At 41.4% G+C, this 12,551-nt stretch overlaps 1 pseudogene; it reads left to right on the top strand.

The window, feature by feature from the left end:
• The first annotated feature begins 8,760 nt into the window (after nucleotides 1-8,760).
• Nucleotides 8,761-10,730, top strand: LOC123931673 (annotated as a pseudogene).
• The last annotated feature ends 1,821 nt before the right edge of the window (nucleotides 10,731-12,551 follow it).

Here is a 12,551-nt window from a genome sequence, read left to right as displayed (position 1 = left end):
CCATTGCACTGGAAGACCCCACATCAGTATCATTAGGCAGAAGTATAACTTTGTTATTACCTTTATTTGAGATTAAGTATAGCTTGAGATGTATAAGGGTAGCAAGCTGGCAAGGGTAGACCATGCTCCATGTGTTCACTTGGCTAAGCTACAGTCCCTAGTTATTCAGACATGAATCTAGGTATTACTAAGAAGGTGTTTCATAGATATGGTTGAAGTCCATAATCAGACTTCTGGTTTCTGACATGTAAGAGTTCTGACATATAAGAGTTCAGAGATCATCACTCCCATCCTTAAAAGATCTGAAGAGACTGAAAAATCAATGACTTTTCTTGGGCTGGTTGGAGAATTGAGACTTTGGGACAAATTGCCGCCCTAAAATCTGAGGAGATATGCAAATACAGAAAATCATGTAATGACCTGTTTACCTTGAGCAGAAACTCTGATGGCATAAACAGAACACTTACATGGTAATTTCGACAGATGCTGGAAGCTGTATGGACTAGTGTGAAAGTGAGAAACTCCTGGGACTCTGAAGTCTTGGTGGGGAGAGAAAGGGACACATTTTCATGGGTATTCCAAAGAATTGTAGCAAGTTCTCAAGGTTAAGAACCAAGAAAAAAAATAATAGCTCTGGCAAGATGAGAGGAAAAATAACCATATATTTTTTTAAGATTTTATTTATTTATTTGACAGAGATCACAAGTAGGCAGAGAGGCAGGCAGAGAGAGAAGGGGAAGCAAGCTCCCTGCTGAGCAGACAGCCCGACACAGGGCTCGATCCCAGGACCCTGGGACCATGACCTGAGCCGAAGGCAGAGGCTTTAACCCACTGAGTCACCCAGGTGCCCCCAAAAATAACCATCTTGAAATAGATGTAGATCATCCTCCATAACAAAGACCTACTCTCCATAGGAAAAGCCGTTTCCAGAGCCTTATCTACTTGGAAGGAAGGACATTTATCTAATTCCTCCCTCTCCAGCCTTCCTATCTCACTTAAGGGGGATATATGGTGAATAAAAGCCAAGAAACACTTGGGATGGTAACAGCCAGCCCAGGAATACAGTTCTACCACTAAAAGACTGAAATATTATCAAAAGACTAAGGAATGTTTTCCACCCCCCACACCTTACCACCAGTATAGCACCACTGGATTCCAGCTGGAAGAACTACAGGGCATAGGCTCTATTTAAGGAGACCTTCTCCAGAAATTAATGGTAGGGGTAACAACACAGACAATAGAGGAGTTTGAAGCCTCTGGTACCCACATCTACAGTGAACAATAAACATAGCCCAACTCTTAACCTGATTAATACACATGAAAGACCTCTTAACTCTCCTGCCCCATTGGTTCAGAAATGCTGGTGAGAACACCTGGAAGCTCTGTGACCCAGTGACACTCAGAGCAAAGCCAGTGGACCTGTTTGGCTAGGAATCTTGGAGCACAGCTTAGTGTGAGTTAAGACAACAAAGAGCTCAACCAGCTTTAGAGCTACTTCTCCCACTGCATCCAGGCAGAGAAACTAATTCATAGCACTGCTTGGTGTTGAATACAGTACCCAGCCTGCCTGACCAGATAAACCAACCAGAACACATAAGTAGCTTATCCAACATCCCTGCATACAGTGATACTTGAACAGAGAACACAGCCCATGGTTCTCCTCATCTGCTGAGTATAACCAGTGACCTCACCTGACCATAGAATTCTGTGTTCATTCTTGCATGATTTGGGTCCCCAAACAATGTACCATACATGTTCTGGGTCATGTCCTGCTGCCCTGCCAGGGTAGGGAAGCTGATTCATGGCCCAATATACTGCCAAATATAGCATTCAGTGACAACAATCTGGTAAGCCTGGCCAGAGAACCAGGCAACCACAGAGTCCATCCTCCAGGCTCACTTAGGTAGGGAACCAAACCAATTTAGCTAACTGCTCTCTTCTAGTGGCACCCACCCCCCCCTCAATCCATCAACCCCAGAAAGGGAACAAAAAATAGACCACCTGCCTAACAACCTTATCAGTAGATACTCTCAGAAACCCAAACTGAGCTGGCTGATGAAGAATTATCACTGCCAAAGCAAATCTCTTAAGGAACCTGATTACTCAAATGTACAGACACCAATATAAGGAATCAAGGATCACCAAAAAAACAAAACAAAATGAAACAAACAAATATAAAAGGTAAATATGACACCAATAAAAGAACCCAATAACTGATCTTTTTTTAAAAAATGGAGACCTATAAGGAATTCAGACAAGAATTCAAAATATCCTCTTAAATAAATTTAATGACCTACAGGGCTCAGAGAAACAATGCATGAACAAACAAGAAGTTCAACAAAGCTATAGAAATCATTTAAAAAAATCAGAAATCCTAGAGTTGAAAATTACAATAATTGAACAGAAGAATTCAATAGTTTCAAAGACAGACTTAAGCATGCCGAAAAAGGAATCCGTGAAGAGGAGGATAGGGCATTAGAAATTATCCAGTCAAAGGAGCAAAAAGAAAAAAGAATGGAAAAAAAGTAAAGTCTATGAGACTTATGAGACACAATGAAACAAAACAACATTCACATTATGGGAATTCCAGAAGGAGAAAAGAAAGAAACAGAAAATATATTTAAAGCAAAAATGGCTGAAAAATTCCTGAAGGAGAGGAAAAACAGGCATCCAGATCTGTGAGGCTCAAAAAACTCCATATAGGTTGAACTCAAATAGGGCTACACTTAGACACATAATTGAATTGTAAAAAATTACAACAGAAAAAAAAATGAAAAACAGCAATAGAAAAGAGAAAGAGTTACAAACAAGGGAACCCCTATAAGACTATGAGCAGATTTATCAACAGAAATACTTCAGACCTGGAGAGAATGGGATGACATATTCAAAATAAAAGAATGGTCCATCCATCAAAAGCTATCCTTCAAAAACAAAGGAGGGATAAAAACTTCTCTGAACTAACAAAAGCTGAGGGAGTTCATTACCACTAGACCTACCTTACAAAAGCAATAGAGGGTTCTTTGAGTGGAAGTAAAAGGATGCTAATTAACATCACAAAAACATTAAAAGGTAGCATAAAACTAACTGGTAATGGTAAATATATTGTCAATGTTTGACTCTAATTTGTTAATGGCGTTGCATAATTTACTTATAATTCTAGTTTAAAAATCTTTTAAAAACAAATATAGTGAAAACAACCATAAGTACCATCTGTTGATAGGTATGTGATATAAAAATATGTAAATTTTAACAGCAATAACCAAAAAAGTGAGAGAGAAGTAAAAGTGTTTAGAAATTCTATTATCAGCTTAAAATAGGGTGTTATAATTTTAGGATGTTTTCTGTACCTCATGGTAACCACGAGGGAAAAACTATAGCAAGTACACAAAATAATATGACAAATAAGTCAAAGCATACTGATAATTAAAGGATCAAAATACAGAAGAGAGCAGGATAAGAAAAAAGAAAAATGAATCTACAAAACAACCAGAAAACAATGAACAAAATGACAATGGTAAGTCCCTACCTATCGATAATTGTGTTAAAGTTAATTTTTTTAGTAATCTCTACACCCAATGCGAGTTTGAACTCATGACCCTGCAGGACACCAACACAGGGGAATTTGGTGGCACCAGGTCATCGTGTGTAAGATGTCTCTTTGGCTCAGGCCACCAGAGTGCACAGTATTGACAACCAGACAACCATGTAGTTTTTGGCAAGAATTGAAGGAGGTCCACAGTGGCTTCAAGGGCTGTTGGGCTCTTAAGTGGCACCTCCAAGACTGGTAGAAACCACTGCAGGTAGTGTCGGTGATCAGAGCCAGTGGTGTGCACACACTTGACTATAGAAGCCAGCTATAGGAGCCTATGCAGTTGCAGAAGTCACTTACAGACACACGCATAATAATGGGGGTCAGGATGGGTAGAAAGCACTAGGGCTAACTATGGGTTCCCTGGGATCTATGGAGGTCTGTTTGTATGCCAATACAAATTTTGATTATTACAGCTTTATAGAGTTAGCTTGAAATCAGGAAGTATGATGCTTTGTTCTTCCTCAGGATTTCTTTGGCTGATTATTGGAATTTTGTGGTTGCATAAACATTTTAGGAGTTTTTTCCTACTTCTGTAAAAAAATGCCATTGTAATCTTGACAGGGATTGCTTTGAATCTATAGATGGCTCTTGGTAATATTGATATTTTAACAGTATTCTTATTCTGCATGGGGTATCTTTCCATTTTTTTGTGTCTTCTTTGATTTCTTTCATCAATGCCTTGTAGTTTTCAGAGTAGAGATATTTCATCTTCTTGCTTAAACTTACTTCAAGTATTTCATTGTTTTTATGCTATTATAAGTGGAATTGCTGTATTTCTTTTTCAGAAAAGTAATTCCCCATGACTATATGGTCAATTAATCTCTGACAAAGCAGGAAAGAATATACAATAGGAAAAAGACAGTCTTTTCAACAAATGGTGCTGAGAAAACTGGACAGCAACATACAAAAGAATGAAACTGGACCACTTTTTTTACACTATACACAAAAATAAATTCAAAATGGATTAAAGACCTAAATGTGAGACTTGAAACCATCAAAATCCTAGAGCAGAACATAGGAAGTAACCTATTTGACATCAGCCATAGCAACTTCTTCCTAGATATGTCTCCTGAGGCAAGAGGAGCAAAAACAAAAATAAACTATTGGGACTTCATCAAAATAAAAAGTTCCAGGGCACCTGGGTGGCTCAGTTGGTTGAGTGTCTGCCTTTGGCTCAGGTCATGATCCCAGGGTCCTGAGATCAAGTCCCACATCAGACTCTCTACTCAGCGGGGAGTCTGCTTCTCCCTCTGTCCCCACCCCTGCTCATGTTCTCTCGTGCACTCTCTCTTTCTAAAATAAATAAATAAAATCTTCAAAATTTAAGAAAATTAAAAATTAAAAGTTTCTGCACAGCAAAGGAAACAAGAAAACTAAAAGGCAACATACAGAATGGGAGAAGATATTGCAAATGACATATCTGATAATGTGTTAGTGTTCAAAATATACAAAGAACTTATAAAACTTATCAAGTTTACTCCCAAAAATAATCCAATTAAGAAATAGGCAGAAGAGGGTCACCTGGGTGGCTCAGTTGGTTAAGCAACTGCCTTCAGCTCAGCTTATGACCCCAGGATCCTAGGATTGAGCCCCACATCGGGCTCCCTGCTCAGTGGGAAGCCTGTTCCTTGCTCTCCTACTCCCCTGCTTGTGTTTCCTCTGTCGCTGTCTCTCTCACTCTCTGTCAAATAAATAAATCATCTTTTTTTAAAAATAGGCAGAAGATATGAATAGACATTTTTCTAAAGAAGACATCCAGATGGCCAACAGACACATGAAAAGATGCTCAAGATCACTCATCATCAGGGAAATATAAATCAAAACTATAATGAGATATCACCTCACACCTGTCAGAATGGTGAAAATCAACAACAGAAGAAACAAGTGCTGGCAAGGATGTGGAGAAAGGGGAAGCATCTTGTGCTGTTGGTGGGAATGCAAACTGGTGCAGTTACTCTGGAGAACAGTGCGGAGTTTCCTCAAAAAGTTAAAAATAGAACTACCCTACAATCCAACAATTGCACTCCTAAGTATTTACCAAGAGGATACAAAAACACTAATTCAAAAGAATGCATGTACCCCAATGTTGATAGCAGCATTATCTACAATAGCCGAGATATGGAAACAGACCAAGTGTCCATCAACAGATGAATGGATAAAGCTGTGGCATACACATACGCTGGAATATTACTCAGCCATAAAAAAGAATGGACTCTTGGCATTTGCAATGACATAGATGGAGCTAGAGAGTATGCTAAGCAAAATAAGTCAGTCAGAGAAAGATAAATACCATGATTTCACTCATAATTGGGATTTAAGAAGCAAAACAAACCAACAAAGGGGGGAAAGAGAGAGAGAGACAAACCAAGAACCGGACTCTTCACTATTGAGAACAAACTGATGGTTACCAGAGGGAGTCTGGTGGGGGCATAGGTAAAGTACGTGATGATGGATTAAGGACTGCAGCTGCTGTGCTGAGCACTGCATGTTGTGTAGAAGTGTCGCATCACCATATTATACACCTGAAACTAATATTCCACTGTATGCTAACTAACTGGAATTGAAATAAAAACTCAAAAAAAAAAAATGGGGGTGCCTGGCGGTTCATTCAGGTAAGCATCTGACTTCAGCTCAGGTTATGATCTCGAGGTCCTGGGATCAAGCCACACATCAGGCTCCTCCTGGCCCCCTGCCCCTCCCCCTCTTCATGCTCTCACTCTCTCTTTCAAATAAATAAATAAATAAAGTCTTTTTTTTTTTTAAAGAAAATTCATTATTCTGTTCATTAATGTATAGAATGGTACTGATTTTTGTCTGTTGATTTTATATCCTGAAATTTTACTGAATTTATTGATGAGATCTAACAGATCAGACAAAGAATTTAAAGTAATGGTTCTACAAATACTCAGAGAGCTACAAGAGAATATAGGTTTTTTTAAAAAAAAAAATTAACACCAGAAAAATGATATAAGAAAAAAATACAAAAATTCAACAAAGAATCATCAAAAGAAATACTATGTATACTATTGGAGTCCCATAAGGAGAAGAGAAGTTGGAAGGAGTAAAAACTTATTTCAATAAATAATGGCTGAGAACATTCCAAACATGGAGAGAGATTTGGTCAAACAAGTTCATGAAGCAAATAGCAAACCTCCCAACAAAGAAATTTTCAGGACCAGGTGGTTTCACTGCTGAATTCTACGAAAAATCTAAAGAACTAATACCAATCCTTCCCAAACTCTTCCAAAAAGATGAAGAGGGGACACTTCCAAAGTCATTTTACAAGGCCAGCATTACCAAAATAAGAGGACACTACAAGAAAATTACTGGCCAATATCCCAAATGAACACAGAGGCAAAAATACTCAACAAAACATTAGCAAACCGGGGCGCCTGGGTGGCTCAGTGGATTAAAGCCTCTGCCATTGGCTCAGGTCATGATCAAGGGAGCCTGCTTCCTCCTCTCTCTCTACCTGCCTCTCTGCCTACTTGTGATCTCTCTGTCAAATAAATAAATGAAAAAAAAAATAGTAAACCAAATTCAACAATACATTAAGAAGATTAAATATCCTGATCGAGTGGGATTTATCTCGAGAACTCAAAGGTGGTTCAAAATATAAAAATCAGAGAAAGGAAGATGCTGGAAGAGTAGGGGATGCTCATTTCATCTGGTTCCTTGAATTCAGCTAGATAGCTATCAAATCATTCTGAACACTTGTGAATTCAACCAGAGAGCTAAGAAAAGAACTGCTGCAATTCTACAAACACACAAGGAACCACTTTTTGCAAGGTAGAAGCTGTGGAGACATGAATCTGAGGGGATATATTGGAAGACAAACAGCGAGGGGAGGGAGCCTGCATAAGCTGGTTTTCCATAAGGAAAGTTGACACAGCAGTGAAGCAGAAAATTGGAACTTTCAGAAGTCTGCTCGGTGAGGGACTTCCCTGCCTGAAAGGTGCTCAGGTGGCAACACAGGGCAGAATCCTTAATGGAACAGTGTGGTCTCTGGATCCGGGGTCACAGAAAGAAATGGGGGTGCCTGAGTCAGCAGAGTTCCCAAGCAACAGAACAGGGAAGCCAGCTTCAATCAGAGAGCCCCAGAGTGGGGTCTTAGCTCAGTGTTGCCATAAACCATCAACCGCAGCACATTCCAGTGACTGCACTCCAAGCAGAGGCCAAACAAGTGGCAGAACCAACGGGAGACCCTGGTCCTTCCCCGAGGAGGACTGACGGGGTGCACACCACGGGAGCCTGCCAATTTGGTGCACACACGCGATTGACTGCTTTTCCCTAAGGGTTTACTGAAGAGAAGGGGCTGGGATCTTTCAACTCTGGGGCTGGAGATTGGGGCACCGCCATTTTTCTTTTCATCCTCTGAAGTGACTTAGAAAACCTTCAGGGAACAAAAGCCATGTAGAGCAACAGGAAACAGTTTATGCTGAGCCTGGCCGCCTGGCAAAGGGTGTTGCAGCTCCCCGAATCTGAGAATCAGTGCAGCAGGGCCCTCCCCTAGAAGACCAGCTGGAACATCAGACTAATACCAAGTTTATAGAGCACACAGAACTGAAACACTCGTGCACTAGCAGAAAATTATACAATATATAGAATTCAAGGCCGGGGCTCAGGAGGCAGTGGTGGCTGTGGAGGCACAGCGGTGAGGGCCGGGCAGGGGGTGGTTGGGGGGAGATGGACCTGGTGGGGATGCCACAGCAGAAGGAACTGGCACCTGAGCTCAAGCCACTGCACTGGCAGAGATGCCGGGTGCTCTTCCCCTCCCCGAGGCTTGTCCTAAGAGGATTCCTGTACACCTTAGAAGTGCTTGAGGAAGAGTGATAAAGATAGGCATGAAGCCTCTGCCTCACAGCTGCATGTGTAGTTACTGTTGAAGCAAATGCCTACCTAATTTTTTTTTAAGATTTTATTTATTTGACAGAGAGAGAGCACAAGTAGGCCGAGAGGCAGACAGAGAGAGGGAGGGGGAAGCAGGCTCCCCACTGAGCAGAGAGCCCGATGCCAGGCTCCATCCCTGGACTCTGGGATCATGACCGGAGCTGAAGGCAGAGGCTTAACCCACTGAGCCACCCAGGCGCCCCAATGCATACCTAATTTGACAGGCTTGGTGTGTTTAAAAGTTTTTGAGTTTGCAAATAAGCATATTAAATTTATTGATGGAGCTTTCAGGCAGTGAACAGTTACATGAGGACCCTGCTGCTGGAGGCAAATCCTAAGATGCGGAGGCCAGAAAGCAAACAGAATCAAAACAAAAGTTGTATGAAATGACCCACAATGCTCTGGAGAACATGAATGTGATTGACCAAGGTTTGAAGTATCTCTTCCAGCACCAGCACAGGAGGTCATCAGTGTCTCCACACAATGTGCAACAATTTCAGGTAGATCCAGAACCTGAAATGGATCTGGAAAACCAGAACGCATGTGCTGAGATTGATGGTGTTCCCACCCACCCCACAGCTCTGAATCGTGTCCTGCAGCAGATCCGAGTGCCACCCAAGATGAAGAGGGGGACGAGCTTACATAATACGTGGCGCAAAGACCCTAAAGGGAAGTCCCCAAATCAACAGGAAATCTGGCCAGGATATGGCAGCTGTTACACTGTCGGGCAGAGCCAGGTCTTCATCCACAACTGAAACTCCAACCAGCTCTGCTATGATGGAAATAGCTCGTGCTGCTGCCAGGGGATGAGGCAACTGCAGAACAGATCAGCGCATGGAAGTGAGCAGCCTCGCCCAAACTTCCAGAGCAGTGGCCTCCACTGAGGCCAGAGCATCGACGGCAGCGTCCACACAGACTCTGTGGATGGAACACCACACCCTCAACACACAAAGGCTGCTCTTGCTCACCTGCGCAGAAAATCCTGAAGCTCACAGAACAGATCAAGATTGCACAAACAGCCCAGGACGACAGTGTTGCTGAGTACTTGTCTGCCAACAGTGCAGACAAGCAGCAGGCTGCCCGCATCAAGCAGGTCTTTGAGAAGAACCGGAAATCTGCCCAAACCATCCTCCATCTGCAAAAGAAGCTTGAGCACTACCACAGAAAGCTCCAAGAGGTGGAGCAGAATGGGAGTTCCAGGCAGCCGAAAGATGTCTTCAGGGACATGCACCAGGGTCTAAAGGATGTGGGAGCAAAGGTGACTGGCTTCAGTGAAGGTGTGGTGGACAGTGTCAAAGGTGGACTTTCTAGCTTCTCCCAGGCGACCCATTCAGCAGCAGGGGCTGTAGTCTCAAAACCCAGAGAGATTGCCTCACTAATTTGGAATAAATTTGGCAGTGCCGACAATATCCCTAACCTGAAGGACTCTTTAGAGGAAGGGCAAGTGGATGATGGGGTGGAAAGGTTGGGGGGGGTGGATTTCAAGCTTTCAATCAAGCCCAAAATATGGTAGTGAAGAAGATTGTCCCAGTGCCCCTTCAGGCTCAGTGGGAGCCAACCGCACCACTGGAGGCACTGCTGTAGGAGCGTCCAGCTCCCAAACAGACACCCTGGACATGCAGAGCTCAGGGTTAGATGCACTACTACATGAGATCCAGGAGATCCAGGAAACACAGACCAGGCTAGAGGAATCCTTTGAGACCCTCGAAGAACATTATCAGAGAGACTATTCAGTAATAGTGCAGGCCTTACAAGGTGAGCGATATAGATGTGAACGATTAGAAGAACAGCTAAAGGACGGAACTCCATCAGAATGAAATCCTACAGTTGAAGCAGGAATTGGCCAGCATGGAAGAGAAAGTTGTACTTCGGTCCTATGAACGGGCCTGGGACACCCAGGAGGCCCTGGAGTGTCGACACTCCAAGATGGAGCTGCAGCAGCAGCAGCAGCAGCGGGTGGTGGTACAGCTGGAAGGGCTGGAGAATGCCACTGCCCGGAACCTTCTAGGCAAACTCATCAACATCCTTCTGGCAGTCATGGCGGTCCTTTTGGTCTCTGTCCCCACGACAGCCAACTGCATGGTTCCTCTCATGAAGATTGGCAACAGGGCATTCACCACTTTATTCCTTGTGGTTTTCAACTGAGCCACCCAGGTGTCCCGTCCTTGGGGTTTTCATTGTCTTTCTCTGGAAGCACTGGGATGCCCTCTTCAGCTATGTGGAATGGTTCTTCTCCTGCCCCAGATGATGCTGGAATGAGAAGGCAGTGCTCCCCTATCCTCTGGCGAGTGCATGCAGCAAAGATTTAGACAACAACTTACCTACTCTGAAGTTTTCTACAACAAAAGAGTGAATCTGTTTGTACTTAGAATTTTTTTTTTCTTCAAGAAACGTAATTGCAATAGTATTTTTTAGACTTTATCCAAGTTTTTTGGGCAAAAATCTTGAATCATTTTTATGTAGCATGATATTCCTTGGGATGCAAATCTTATTAAACAGTCCTTTAATATGAACCAACAATCTGTAGCACACTGAAGGGCATTCTAAATTGTGGCTTGAAGGACTGCACTAAAACCCACTAAAAAGATGCAAAAATCTGATTAGGGAAAACCAGTTAAACCTAAAACCTTGCCTCATCTGGGCTCTCCCCCATCCCAGACTAACTTTACTGTGAAATTCTGCTACATTCTATGTCTGAATTTTTGTATTCAGGGTGGATTGTCCTTGTCTGTGGAAGAACACATGGATCTCTCCCTGGCTTTCTCATCCAAGTTGGCCATTCATGCTAACCCTGGAAGTATGATCACTTTTGAACCTCGTCCCTTAACCTTTGCTAGGATACAAAAGTGAGAGCATCATGCCCCAAAGGATCACTGCAAAACCCTACTACAGTATTTTGAAGTATTTTGAAGTAGTCCTCTAAATAGTTAATTTGAAGCAAAATCCCTTGGCCGTACTTTTAAGGCTTTTAAAAATATGTGTATAGTCACCAACTTAAAAAAACAAAAAATCCAAACAGCATATTTGAAGAATGTAATACTCAAACTCTCAGTGATTGTTTATGGTTTCTAATAGGATTTTTTATTATTGTCATTATTATTATTGGGGTTTTTTTGGAAAGGGTTGGAGGGCCTTTTATTTTTCCTTTGAAATAAAGAAGTGATGTTTTTAAATGAAAAAAAAGAAGAAGAATTCAAGGTTTTTTCGAGTCCTTACTCTTTCAGTTTAAAATTTTATTTTTTCCTTTTCAACTAGCTTATTTTATCAACTCTTTTTTATGTCTTTTAAAATTTTCATTTTTACATTTTATAGATATAGTCTTCATTTTTGTGTTCCTTTCACTGTATTCAATTTTATTTTTGTATATATATGTTTTTCTTTCTTTACAATTATGGGATGTAGTTTCTGTTAGATTATATTCTCTCTTTTTCCCCTTTTTTCTTTTTTGGTTTCTGATCTCTTTGGATTTGTCTAGTATATATTCCTGTGGGGTCATGGTTTGATATTTTTTATTTTGTTCTCTCATTCATCTATTCTTCTCTGAACAAAATAACTAGAAGGTGAAATCTGCAACAAAAGAAAGAACCAGAGGCAATACTCTCTGCCACAGATTTAATCAATATGGATATAAGTAAAATGTCAAACCTAGAATTTAGAATAACGATTATAAGGATATTAGATGGGCTTGATAAAAAGCATAAAAGATGCTAGAGAATCCCATAGTGCAGAAACAAAATAACTAAAATCTAATTGGGCCAAAATTTAAAATGCTTTAACTGAGATGCAGTCTAAAATGGACACTCTAATGGCTAGGGTAAAATGAGGCAGAAGAGATAGTCAGTGGCATAGAAGACAAGATGATGGAAAGTAAGGAAGCTGTGGAGAAGAGAGAAAAACAACTAATGAATCAAGAGGGGAGGCTTTGAGAAATCAGCCATGCCATAACTGAAACAATAGTAGAATAATTGGGGTCCCAAAGGAAGAAGAAAGAGAGAGAGGGATAGAAAATCTATGATTTTAGCAAATCATAGATGAGAACTTCCCTAATCTAGGGAAGGAAATAGGCATT

Source organism: Meles meles, chromosome 19 (assembly GCF_922984935.1).
Source record: "Meles meles chromosome 19, mMelMel3.1 paternal haplotype, whole genome shotgun sequence".
NCBI classification, from domain to species: domain Eukaryota; kingdom Metazoa; phylum Chordata; class Mammalia; order Carnivora; family Mustelidae; genus Meles; species Meles meles.
The sequence above is the reverse complement of the archived record's forward strand: the minus strand, read 5'-3'. Positions and strand labels throughout refer to the sequence as shown.